The 14,419-nt window shown below is 39.7% G+C and overlaps 1 non-coding gene across 1 annotated transcript; it reads left to right on the top strand.

Annotated features, from left to right (window-relative positions):
- The first annotated feature begins 12,377 nt into the window (after positions 1–12,377).
- On the top strand, positions 12,378–12,438 carry LOC145515955 (U7 small nuclear RNA). The gene has a single exon (XR_014061151.1). It is a non-coding gene; the product is annotated as a U7 small nuclear RNA (small nuclear RNA).
- Positions 12,439–14,419: the final 1,981 nt, after the last annotated feature.

The following is a 14,419-nucleotide window of genomic DNA, read 5'->3' as shown; positions in this document are numbered from 1 at the left end:
GTAGTGAACGAAACAGACAGTAGTTATATTCATGGAGCTGATTCTGATGGGAGTAGACAAACAGCACGCACATATGCAATATATCAGGATGGGATAAGTGCTATATGTAAAATAAAGCAGAGTAAAGGGGCTGTCAGAGTACCTGGGTCAGGAATGGGGTGCTATCTTTATGGGGAAGTCCATTCTGCTTGGTAATGTTTGAGCTGAGAAGATGTAGGAAGAGGAAAGAAAGGAAACACACCTTGAAATCAGAGCATGCTTAGGGTGTTTGAGGAACAGCAAAGGAGTCTAGTGTGGCTGGGTCCTGGTACAGCTGGGGTCAAGCCCGAAAAGGCACGTGTGGAAGAGTATGAGGTTGGAGAATGAGCCAGGACTTATGTCTGAACTGCCCGAAGCAGTTATTTGGTCTGAAACAGTTCTCAATATGCCCAGCATACAGTCAGGACCCAGAAGCTCCTTGACTCCTCAAGAAAATTCAATAATAAAATACTAAACCAAATTTAGGAACTCTAAACACATTTTAGATTAAAAAACAATTTCCTTCCAATATCCTGTAACTTTAGGATATAAGCTGGCAAGCTGTATAGGGTCTACAAGGATTCCTTCTCACTCAATAAATGTGCTGTTGGCTACCCAGGCCTAGAGAGGAAAGAATGGTATTTTCACATATTTAATTCCAGCCTGTTTTTGATTAGGTCTTTATGTTGTACCACCAGCTCCGGGAAGGCTTTCTGATACACCAGCTACTGACAGCTTGGTATGCAATTTTCACTGGAAAGGTAATGCTCTGACACTGACCTCCAAATTCCCAATGATAAACACTAATGAGCTAAGATATACACCCCAGCGTCACTCTTGACCCAAAAAGCTGTGCTCTTCATATCCTCACCTCTTCCTCTGATGATTTAGCTTTTATACTATACTTTAAAAAATTAAAATAATATCAATAACTTTCATGAGTTATTTTTCCCCCTTTGTATCTCTAAGGGGTCCCTAGTGCATGGGAAGGGCCAGGGTCCCCATGGACTCTTGGAGTGTCTGCCATAACAATGTCAAAGAAGAAGGATCATTTCTTTATGCAGTGAAATTGCAGTCATCTAACATGCTTGACTTGGAAGTTTTCAGGTAGCATCTCAGTGAGAGAATGCTGTTTCTAGAAACTGCTCAACTAGACAATCCATCTCTCAAAAGGATTTTGGCTTCTTAATCAAGCAGAAGAATAACATGGAGGAAATTTAGTAAATGATGATCCAACTCCCAAAAGCTACTAGAATTTGTTTTGCTTTGTTCTTAGATTTAAAATAGCTTCAATAAAAACAAAACATTTCTCAATATAGAAATATATTAATGCAATTCAGAAAAGCATGAAGAAGAAAGCGAAAAACAAAGTTACTTGGTATCACAACCCATGTTAACATTTTGGTGAACCCCTTTTCAGATGTTTTTATGCATGAGTACACACATATAGTTTTACATAAATAGAATCAAAGCACACTTAAAATTTTGTGATTTACATTTTTTTCACTCTCATGTATCATGGACAGCTTTCTAAGTTATTAAATATAGACTTAAATCATTATTTCAACTAGATGCATAATATTCCATTATATTGATACAAATTGTGAGAGTCAAAAAATCACTTAACCATACTCATACATACAAAGAAATAAAACTTCTTTATGGGTCATAAGTGGAACCTTTCACCAGCTAGTGGAGAAAAAATAATTTAGTCCAATTCTACAATCTTAGTATAATTCTACAATGTGAACAATCCTCAAAGGATAATACTTTTTCTAGGAAAACACTTCGTTGTTGTTGTTCAGTCACTCAGTCATGTCTGACTCTTTGTGATTTAATGGACTACAGCACACCAGGCTTCCCTATCTTTCACCATCTCCCGGAGCTTGCTCAAACTCATGTCCATTGAGTTGGTGATGCCATCCAACTATCTCATCCTCTGTCATCCCCTTCTTCTCCTGCTTTCAGTCTTTCCCAGCCTCAGTGTCTTTTCTAATGAGTCGGCTCTTCGCATCAGGTGGCCAAAGTATTGCAGCTTCAGCTTCAGCATCAGCCCTTCCAATGAATATTCGGACTGATTTCCTTTAGGATTGATTGGTTTGCTCTCCTTGCAGTCAAAGGGACTCTCAAGAGTCTTTTCCAACACCACAGTTCAAAAGCATCAATTCTTTGATGCTCAGCCTTCTTTATGGCCCAACACTCACATCCATACATGACTACTAGAAAAACCATAGCTTTGACTAGACAGACCTTTGTCAGCAAAGTAATGTCTCTGCTTTTTAATGTGCTATCTACGTTTGTCATAGCTTTTCTTCCAAGGAGCAATTTCATGGCTTCAGTCACCAACTGCAGTGATTTTGGAGCCCAAGGAAATAAAGTCCCTCACTGTTTCCATTGTTTCACCATCTATTTGCTATGAAGTGATGGGACTGGATACCATGAGTTTTAAGCCAGCTTTTTCACTCTCTCACTTTCATCAAGAGGTTCTTTAGTTCCTCTTGGCTTTCTGCCATAAAGGTAGTGTCATCTGCATATCTGAGGTTATTGATGTTTCTCCCAGCAATCTTGATTCCAGCTTGTGCTTCATCCAGCCTGGCATTTCACATGATGTATTCTGCATATAAATTAAATAAGCAGGGTGACAATATACAGCCTTGAAACACTCCTTTCTCAATTTTGAATCAGCCTGTTGTTCCATGTCCAGTTCTAACTGTTGCTTCTTGACCTGCGTACAGATTTCTCAGGAGGCAGGTAAGGTGGTCTGGTATTCCCATCTCTTGAAGAATTTTCCACAGTTTGTTGTGATCCACACAGTCTAATGCTTTAGTGTTGTTAATGAAACAGAAGTAGATTTTTTCTAGAATTCTCTTGCTTTTTCTATGATCCAACAGATGTTGGCAATTTGATCTCTTGTTCCTCTGCCTTTTCACTTAATCTCTCCTATTCATTGCTCTCCCACACCTTCTCACTAATAAAAGTGTCCAGCTGTATGACTGGAAAGGACAGAGATTATGTGACATTACAGTGACAAGAAGGATTCTCAGGTGTCCCTCCCTTGCTGATCTGCTGGATCCTAATTGGGACTTCAGTGATGTGGCAGGTACTTCCTGCCCCCTGAACAGAGGCTCTGGAAGTACAACTGGCTATTTTGGTCTTTTTGTTCAGGTAATGAGCAAAATTCCCCCATGAGAGCACCCACTGTATACCACCATGGTGGCCATCCCTAGAAGTGTGTGGGGCTCCCATGCAACTCAACCAGTGTAGGGCTGCCCAAGTTAACACACTTAAAAGGAGACTATATGTTGACATCTTCTACTGCACCCTTGGGTATATACTTACTATTAAAGACAGATATTTGCAAGCCTAGAGTGGCTGTCTGATTATCCCATCCGGACACAGGCCTGCTACGGTCCCAGCCAACTGACCCTGATCTCAGAAGTCCCAACTCTGGCAGCCTCTTTCACCTGCCCCAGTCCCTGCTCATTGTGTAGGGCTTTTAGCACCCCTATAGCTCTTGAGGTTGCAGTGACTAGTACTTCCTTGGCCCAGAATGCTCCTGATAGCAGTGCCTGTGATCAGTAAAACAGCATCCAGCTGTGTTTATAATTCTCTTAGAGGATCCAGATGTCCTATCACCTGCCTCCCCATCTTTGGTGTCGTCCTCTCTGCTCTGTGTTCCCAGAGTTTAGGGTTCTCAGTGTACTCTAGCCTCCCACGTCAAAGCATCAAGCACATTCCTCTTCACATCTTCCAGCTCCATGAGGGTGGAGACCACATCTGCCCTGTTCACTCTGGAGTTCACACTGAGTTCCTATACAGGGCACTGTAGATGCTCAAGGCACATTGAGGGATGAACAAACAAAAGAATGCATGAATACATAAATACATAAATGAGGTTCTACACCAATGCTGCCCTGAGAGGGGCATTTCCTGCCTATCCCTTGACTTTGGTAATCCTGGGACGCTGGTTCTATATTCTGGGTCTGTTAGAATTCAGATAGGATCCTTGGATAGGATCTTGTTCGTACTCTGACAGTGACTTCACTGTGTCTGGATGCCAGATTAGATTCTAATAGCAGGAGACATGAGGGAGGTTGGGCACTTCAAAACACTGTTTCCTGACATCTGGACAGACAGAAAGAGGGAGAGAGAGCTAAGCGTTACCAGGAGATGAGCCATACCCCATCTTCACCCTGCTTTGTATTGCACTGTCTTACACTTATTAAGAGGTGAGAATGTCCCCATCATGATATATCAAACAACTCTAATAACTACACTTTATGGTCCAGGTCATATCCTTTCATGAGCCTCATTATTTTAAATCAGTTTTATAGCAATAAGAGAATAAAATGTACCATAAATTATTTTTCACTAAATGTCAATTAGTGGTTCTGTTTAAGCACTGCTTCTAAATTCAAAGGAAGAAAGTTGTTTGTGCTAAATATGTTGCTATGATAGGATGTGTCAAAAATGTAAGTTCATGTTAATTTTAATCCACCGAGATAAACCATAAAAGTCTTTTATTTTCACTAAAAAATACTGCTTTTTTTTGCCAACATCTGAAAAAAAATGCTTGTGGATTTTTGCTGCCATTGTTTTTTATTTATTGTTTATTCATTTATAAAATTTTTGTTGCTATTGTTTTTGCCAACATCTGAAAAAAAAAATGCTTATGGAAAAAAGCACTTGTGGATTTCTGCTGCCATTGTTTATTTATTTAAAAGTAAGTTTCCCTTATTTAAAAAAAGTTACTGATTTTTTTCTGTGGGTTAAAAAATATAACTGTAATTGGCTCTGGCCAGCCAATAAATTCAGGGAGGAAACTAGGCTTTTTCTTGTACTATGAGTAAGTTACCTAGACAAGTGTTCTAATGATCTTGTTTTTATGACAACTGCCTCTGTTCAGGATGAATTTATTGAAAACTTCCTCCAACTACTTCAGAGGTAAACTTTTAAAGCAAAAGTATGATTTATTTCTAGGTTTTTGCTAGAGTGAAGCACTGCCACTTTTTCTTAGATGGAGGTGGGGAGATGCCGCCCTGCTATACCGCTGACTCTGACTCAGGACAAAATTGGCTCCACCCCATCGTGTCTCGCAGCCCTCATTCATCCGAGCAGCTTTAGCCCAGTGTGCTGGCTGGTCTGCTCCCCACCGTGTCAGCTGGCACTATCTCACGGCCACCTTTAAAGCAGGCTCCGTCAGGAATTCTGTGCTGTGGTTAACTTCTCTTCCCCTTGGATTGCCCACCAGTCTTGCTCTAATAGAACATCATCCAGGAGATCTATTCTCTAGCATAGTGCTCACAGCCAACAGTAGCTAAAATTTTCTAAGAGGGTGCATCTTAAGCGCTCTTATCACACACAAGATAATAATATTAATAATAATAATAATAAAGGAGGCAAAAGAAAAGTAGCCCCTTCCAGAAAGTGATGAATATGTCTGTGGCTTTGAAAGTGATTTGTCCTCAAACTCATCAAGCTGTATACAATAAATATGTACAGTTTTTTGCAAGTCAATAATACCTCATTAAAGTGGTTTTTCAAAAATAAACATTTTTTTTAATTAGGAAAAAAAATACCTTGGGTCATATCTCTCTTTCAGCTAATGACCCAGCATGGCTGGCTGCTAAAATCACATTATATTTTTCTTCCACCAAGATCAACTCTCCTGATCACAGGTGGGGTGAGAATCAGCCTTCTGTTCACCCAGGAATAAAAGGTGAAATCATCAAGAGGCATCGTGCTGTAAAATTCCATTTTCAGGTTTATAAACTCAAGTTATGAAAAATAGGAACATCCAAAATTAATGGGAATAAAGCAGTACTTTGAAAAAGCATTAGTAAAAGCAGAGCTGGTAACCAGTTTCAGTCTGGTTAAAATCAATATTTTCATCTTTAACAACAAAAGCAAAAAAAGAGTGGCATCAGGAAGCCAGGAATAGGTATTTCGGGAAAAGGATCCCAATCTTGGAGTTAATGAGTTTCTCTACGCAAGTCCCATGTGTTCAGGCATGTTGATAGCATCACAGGCGTTATTTCAGGACAGCCAAGATGGAATCACAGAGCTATGCAGCACATGCTTTGTAAGTTCAAGTATCAGTGAGGATTTCTGCATTTACCCAAAACCCTTTGAAATGATTATATAAGGATGTAAGCACAATTTTCTACTTCTACATTGTTGGTGTTGCTGTTTTGGTGTATCTCAAAATTTTGGGGACAGCAGTTTGAGACAATGTGATTTGATTAAGTGTGTGAAATTTTCCAGGGTGAGTGCATAAGCATGTAATTCATGTTTTTAAATATATGTTATAAAATGCATGTTGCCTATTAGCTTTCTAGCAATCTCCTAACTCTTCTATTTTCATTCCCTTAATTTTTATTAAATGATTTTCTTTTTTTAGCATTATCTTCTTTATTCCTAACTTCAAGGAAATAATTATTTAAATGACCTTACTTTCTACTAACATTTGAAAATATTTTCCCTACCAGCCCCCATCTTTTCTAGTTGTATTTTCTGCAACAATTCTCAGTAATGGTGTCCAGAGACATAACAGTTAGCATTTACTGGCCACTTGCTATGTGCCAGGCACTGCATTATCTCATTTAATTTACTGAAAGCACAGTTGTAAATTCTCCTGTTGCTTTTGCTTAAGAGAATTTGCTAAAGCCCCATTTATTAGTGTGAGAATTAGTAGCAGTTTGCTGCTTGGAGTAGACTAAAAACACAATCCTCTCTGTATTCAAGCCAGGGGACTGAACGTGGCTGCCGGGTCCAGCTGGCCACGGGAAACGTCTGGATGATTTCATTTAACGCCTTTAGAAATATTTCTCACTGGGCTAATTCAAGGAAAATGGCTTGTCATGGATGATATCTGACTATAATAAGCAGCTAAAGTGCTTTCCCAATAAATATTGTAAAATGAAACAGGTGTAAAGCCACAGTTGGAAAATCAGCAGCCGAAGAGTGCTGCAAAGATTATGGGCCAACTTTCCAGCACAAGGCTGATGCCCGGGAAGTAGCAAGGACCCGTGTTAGCAGGGCATTTCCCCTACCTCCAATGCTCTCTAGAAATTCATCATTTATTCAAGCATTCATTTAATAAATATTGATACACTACATAGAGGTACTTTTCTGGGTCTTAGCGGGACGCGAAGATTAATGCGCTTCAGCCTTAAGGAGTTGCAGGCTAGTGTGATTTAGAGGACCTGGTAGGAGCTCTGGGAAGCACTACCAACCCACATATGTGCAGAACGCTCCCTGCTGTGTGTAGAGAAAACCCATGTCCCTGAGTTGAAGGAGGTATCACGGGGCAATGAGTCTGGATTGGGTAGAGAGAAAAGACCTGCAGAAGAAGCTGAAAAAGAGCAAGGTGGTGGGTGCTGGGGGCAGGAAACAGCTCCCCTCTCGCCTAGAGGAATCCCAGGGTTTAAAGACCTGCAAGGTGAGAGCTGAGCCCAGGCCTGTGGCCTGTGAGGCCTCCTTTCTGTGCAGAGGAGGTGGAGCAGAGAGGGTGGCAGGCAGCAGAGGAGACCCAAGGGCATACCTTGCAGGTCAGTCAACTGGCTTCTGTTTGCCTACCAGCCTGAGACAGGAGTGAGCAACACCCCCAGCATCCAATGCAGAGAGGGGAGGGGCCCAAAGTTAGTCTATTCAGCAGAGCTCCAGGGAGGTGGGAACTGTGGGCTGGAACTGAGGAGCCTTACATGACACAAAGAAGGGAGAGCCAAGGTTGTGAGGAAGTCAATGGCTCTTAAGGGAGAGAATGGGCCTTGAGATTCTCCTCACTCCAATACGTGCATCATGATGGTGATGATGACGAGGTACTGAACATTTACTATGTGCTAAACATTTTTCTAGATGCTTTACACATTATCTCATTTAATCTTGATAACAACTGTATGAAGTAAATATTATCCTTACCCTCATTTGACAAATGATAAACCTGAGTACATGAGAGGTGACAGAACTTCCCCAAGTTCCCACCTCTAATACCCACACAGCTGGATTTCAAACCCAGGCTGTCTGCCCTGGACTCACACTGTTAATTACTCCACAATTTTGCCTCCTCAAAAAGCTAATGCTTCAGAGAAATGAAAATCCTTACGCTCATGATGCCAGCCTAGCATCAGTCAACACAGGAATCAAAGATGCATCTCAAAGAGCATTTAATCAGGATAGCTCAGCCACATCAGTGCAGGACATGGCTTTTGGGCTTATTTGCTTCATTCTAGCTGACCTGGAATTTGAGCAGAAGTGCATGCTAATGGGGTGAAGATATTAGCAGGTCCTAACAGCCAGTAGGATAGCTAACCACCCCTGTGATGCTCTATGTGAACGCTAAGAAACATTTTGTTACAATTAACATGTGGGTCAAGACCAGACCACATTTAGACATAAGCTTCCAATAGCCAACATCTCTTAAAATTCTAATGTATCATTGCCAAGGGTGGAATTACACAAATGGTGTGTGCATGCTCACTCATTCAGTCGTGTCTGACTCTTTGAGACCCCACGGACTGTAGCCCTCCAGGTTGCTCTGTCCATGGAATTTTCCAGGCAAGAATACTGGAGTGGGTTGCCACTTCCTACTCCAGGGGATCTTCCCAATCCAGGGATTGAACCCACATCTCTTGCATCTCCTGCACTGGGAGGCGGATTGTTTACCACTGTGCCTTTTTCCAGTAATGCTGTTATATCTTGAATTGGAGTTTAAAAAAAACAAGAGAAATATTACTTCTGGATTTCAGGCTTTGGGTGAGGGACAGAGGGAGAAGGAGACTAATGAAGGCATATTTTAAAAATAGTTATGTACACATAAAAACCTGTACATGAATGTTCATAATAGCTCTGTTCTCAAGCAAAAACTAGAGATGATTCAGATGCCCTACAGTAAGTGAAGAGTGTAAAGTGGTACATCCATACAAGGACTACTACTCAGTAACAAAAACATCAACTATTGAAACATGCCCCTCCCCCCAAGCTGTATGTGCTAATCATTAAAGTCCATTTCTGTGGGGCTGACCACCTATTCTTTCTTTCATATACTCTTAAAAACACTCAGAAAAAAGTGACAATCCCATAATAGAAACTGAGTGCCTAGGCAGTTTGTGTTAGACATGGCTGTCACCGGCATTATACTCAGTTACGTGAGCAGCAGTATGCTGGAGCCAGCTTGTACCTTTCATCTTGTCCCAGCTCCATGCTCAGTGACATCATAATGATGCCTAAAATTTGCTATGGTGGAACCATTTACATCACACATGAATGCTAAGTCGCTTCAATCGTGTCTGACTCTTTGCGACCCCATGGACTATAGCCTGCCAGGTTCTTCTGTCCATGGGATTTTTCAGGCAAGAATACTGGAGTGGGTTGCCATTCCCTTCTCCAGGGGATCTTCCCAATCTAGGAATCGAACCCACATCTCTTACATCTCCTGCATTGGTGACTGGGTTCTTTACCACCAGGGCCACCTTGGAAGCCTCTTTATATCACGGATATCAGCAAATCAGAGGTCACTTCCAATCCTGAGAGCTGGTTACTAAAGCTTTACCAGCACATCACTGTGGATGAGTCACATGAATAAGTTATTTTAGAAAGTTCCAAAGGTGGGCAGTGGGGATAATCCAAGACAGAGAAATCTAACTCAGTTCATATTTTGTAGCAACATCACTGTACGATCCCTCACGTACCACCACTTGACAATCAGTTCTGAACCAGTCACTTTCTCAAACCAGAAATAAGACTTGAGTGGAAAAACCTGAGAGATCTGAATAATGAAAATGTTTCAACTTTAATAAATAAAGTTCTTTTACATTTCTCAGGGAACCATGAAAAATCAACATTTTTGAAATGTTCAAAAAGTTTCTGAAAACCTGAGAAAATATATGTCATCCAACACACTGAGACAAGTTGCTGAAAGGGAAAACACATGGGCAAGGTTGGTTCTGACTACCTGCGGGTGCCATGTATCCATCTCGAGGAAGGTGATTCAGCACCTACAAAAATTATTGCCTGAGTGTCTTACAAACCATTTCTAATGATCAAAAACCTGTATCTTCAAAAAAGTATTTGACAAAATCCAACACCCTTTCATGATAAGGAAAAAAATTCTCAGAAAGCTAGGAATAAAGGGGAACTTTCTTAACTTGATACAAAATTTCTAAGAACAAAAACAATCAAAAATGAATGAAGAAACCCTATACAACTAGAAAGTAAAAGTCACTCAGTCATCTTTGATTCTTTGCAACCCCATGGCCTATACAGTCCGTGGAATTCTCCAGCCAGAAGACTGGAGTGGGTAGCCTTTCCCTTCTCCAAGGGATCTTCCCAACCCAGGGATTGAACCCAGGCCTCCCACATTGCAGGTGGATTTCTAATCAGCTGAGCCACAAGAGAAGCCCAAGAATACTGGAGTGGGTAGCCTATCCCTTGTCCAGAGGTTCTTCCCGACCCAGAAATCTGGGGTTTCCTGCATTGCAGGTGGACTCTTTACCAACTGAGCTATCAGGGAAGCCCCTATACAACTAACATCATACTTAATAAAGAAACACTGAATGCTTTCTCCCTAAGATTAGGAAAAGGGCTAAATTGTTTCTCTCTCTCTTACTCAACATAGAAAGTGAAAGTGTTAGTTGTTCAGTCATGTCCAACTCTTTGCCACCCCGTGGACTATAGCCCACCAGGCTCCTCTGCCCGTGGGATTTTTCAGGCAAGAATACTGGAGAGGGTTGTCATTCCCTTCTCCAGGGGATCTTCCCAACCCAGAGATCGAATCTGGGTCTCCTGCATTGCAGGCAGTTTCTTTACTGCCTGTGCCATCAGGGAAGCCCCTTATTCAACATAAGACTCTCACAATTCATTCAACATAGTATTGGAAGTTCCATGTTGTAACAGGGCAAGAAAAAGAAATAAAAGGCATTAAGATTGGAAACAAGGAAATTGAAATGTCCCTATTTTCAGATAACATTAGTGTCTTTGTAAAAAAGCCCAAAGAATATACAAAAACAAAGCAAAAATCAAAGAACTTTCTAGAACTAATAAGTGAGTTCAGTAGGGTTGTAGAATATAAGATCGATATTTTTAAAATTAATCACATTTCTATGTATCAATACTAATAATAATATATGGAGAATAAAATTAAAAACACAATACCATTCACAACAAAGAAAATGAATACCTGGATATAAACTAACAAAACATGTACAGAATCTTCATGCTGAAATTTATAAAACATTGAAGAAAGACATCAAGACCTAAATAACTGAGGGATATATGGTATTTGTGAATTGAAAGACTCAACATAGATGTAATTTATCCCTAAATCAATACACAGCTTTAATGCAATCTCTATTGAAATCCCCAGCAAGAGTTTTTGTAGATTCAAACAGCATTATTCTAAAATTTGTACGAAAAGGCAAAGTAACTAAAGTAGCTAAAAACAATTTTGAAAAATAAAGTGGTAGGAATCATTCTACTTGATATTAAAGACATCAAATATTAAAGATATTAAAGAGATATACTACTTGGCCCATTGCTTGGGGGTTAGAGTGCTGGTCTTATAAACCAGGGGTCACAAGTTCAAATCTTGCTGGGCCCTAGGCAGAATGTCTTTGCCATAAGGAGGGTGATTCTCTGTACTTTGAGCTTCCCTGGTGGCTTAGATGATAAAGAATCTGCCTGCAATGCAGGAGATCAGGGTTCGATCCTTGGGTAGGGAAGATCCCCTGGAGAATGGAATGGCTATTTACTCCAGTATTCTTGCCTGGAGAATTGCATAGACAGAGGAGCCTGACAGGCTACAGTCCATGGGGTCACAAAGAGACGGACATGACTGAGCAACTAACACATTCACTTTCACAATAATCAAGATGGTGTGGTATTGTCAGAGGGATAAATGTATAGATCAGTGGAATAGAATACAGAACCCATAAATAGTCCCACACAAATATGCCCAACTGATTTTTTTATAAAAGTGAAAGACCTGTTCAATGCAGAAAGGACAGCCTTTACAACAGATAGCACTGGAGCAATGAGACATCGGAAGCCAAAAAACAAAATAAAACAGAACAAAAAAGGGAGAGCCTGGGCTGAAGCCTCTTGCATGCTCAGTCTCCCAGTTGTTTCCGAGTCTTCATTACCCTACGGACTGTAGACCACCAGGCTCCTCTCTCCATGGGATTTCCCAGGCAAGAATACTGGAGTGGGTTGCCATTTCCTTATCCAGGGGGTCTTCCCAACCCAGAGATTGAACCCAGGTCTCCTGCACTGGCAGTCAGATTCTTTACCACTGAGCCACCAGGGATGCCCTTATAAAAAATTATCCCAAAATGAATCACAGACTAAATGTACAATTCAAAATTAAGTGTTATAGCTCTTCTAGAATTGGTCTAGTAGGTTTCTGGTCTTTACCAGAAGACCCCTCATAGAAAAAAATAAATGTGAACTATAACTTTTAGAAAAAAACTGGGGAAAAATTGGGCTATGTAGGACTAAAGAATTCTACAAAAGCATAATCTATAAAAGGAAAAACTGATAAATTAGACCTTATCCAAAACTTTCAATTTTGTTATGCAAAAGATCTTGAAAGGATGAAAAGATAAGCCACAAACTAGGAAAAAATACATGCAAACCACATATTCAACAAAGGACTAGAATCTAGAATATATACAAACTCAACATTAAAAAACAAACAATCTAATTAGGAAATGAGAAGAAAGCATTAATAACATGTCACCAAAGAGAATATACAGATGGCAAGTAAGCATATGAGAAGATGTTCAACAGCATTATCCATTAGGGGAATGCAAATTAAAACTCCAATGATAAATCACCACACACCTTTCAAAGTGGCCAAATGAAAAACAACAGCAGCGCCAAATTCTGTCAAGAATGCAAAAAACTGGATCATCCATAGACTGCTGCTGAGAATGAAAAATAAAACTCAGGAAAGCAATTTGGCAGCTCCACACAAAACAAAAATGTGACTACCATACAATCCAGCAATAACACTCTTGGACATTTCTCCCAGATAATTAAAATTTATGTTTGCATCAACATCTGTGTACAAATGGTCATAACAGCTTTATTCATAATGACCAAAAACTGGAAACAACTCAGATGTCTTTCACCAGATAATCACTGAACAAATGTGGTACATCCATACCACGGAATACCACTCAACAATGAAAAGGACAAACTATTGACACACATGGCTCAGATGAGTCTCCAGGGGATTATGCTAGGTGAAAAAAAAAAAAAGAACAATCCTAAACCACAGATTTTGTGGTTTTATTTATATAACATTCTTGAAATAACAGAATTATGGACATGATGAATAGGTTAGTTGTTGTCAAGAGAGGGCACCATGAGGGATTCTTGTGGTGATAAAAATATTCTTTTCCTTGACTGTATCAGTGAAATATCCTGGTTGTAATAATGCAAAATGGTTTTATAAAATGTGACCACTGGGAGAAATTGAGCAAATTGTACATAGGATCTCTGTACTATTTCTTAGCAATTCATGTGAATCTACAATTATCTCAAAATGAAAATTCCATTATTTTTTTTAAAAAACCTACATCTTGGGAACTTGATTGTTTTCTTTTTACATTTTTATCTGTGATTTTTGCTTATAATTTTTGTAAGTTTCTTTGAAAATATTAGCCTATTTGTATATTTAAGGAATTTTTTAAGTGTTTGGTCATCTGACACAGTAATTCTAAGCCCAGAAATACAGCCTGAGAAAAGAACTCAAAATGCAGACAGAGATGTTCATTGTAACAATATGTGCTAACACAAAATCCTGAAATCAACTTCATGTCCAACATCTAAGAAGAGATTAAATAAAAATATCACATCCAAATGAAAGAATATTCTGCAACCATTAAAGAAAATTTTTTTACCCCCCAAATTTCAATCACATGTATAGTACTCACAGTGTGCAAGGCACTATTCCAAGATCCTTCCAAATATTAGCTCATTTCGTCCTCATAGCAAGCCTCTAAGGTAACTACAATTATTACTGAACGAGGAAACTCAGGCAAAGAGAAATGAAATAATTTGCCCAAAGTTATACAACTAATAAATAGCAGAGCTGGAGTCTGAATGCAGAGAGTCCTGGCTCCAAAGTCTGTACTATTCATCATTACACTATTTAGCCATTTTGTTGGGTATTATTATTATGGAGTAGAAGTAAAACTTCAAGTCAGATGCTAAAATAATGAAAAAGGCAGAATTTTTCTAGATATATATGGTTGATGATAACCAGCACAGAAAAAACTTGGCAGAGCAGATATATTGCTATACTGCTTATGGAATCTAGAGTCATACAGTTTGAACTAGGTATCAGTTCCCCCAATTCTAACCTATATGGCCTTGCATAAATCATTTAATCCGTCTGGGC

This window comes from Giraffa tippelskirchi, chromosome 7 (assembly GCF_054371585.1).
Source record: "Giraffa tippelskirchi isolate mGirTip1 chromosome 7, T2T-mGirTip1v1.2.pri, whole genome shotgun sequence".
NCBI classification, from domain to species: Eukaryota; Metazoa; Chordata; class Mammalia; order Artiodactyla; family Giraffidae; genus Giraffa; species Giraffa tippelskirchi.
The sequence above is the reverse complement of the archived record's forward strand: the minus strand, read 5'-3'. Positions and strand labels throughout refer to the sequence as shown.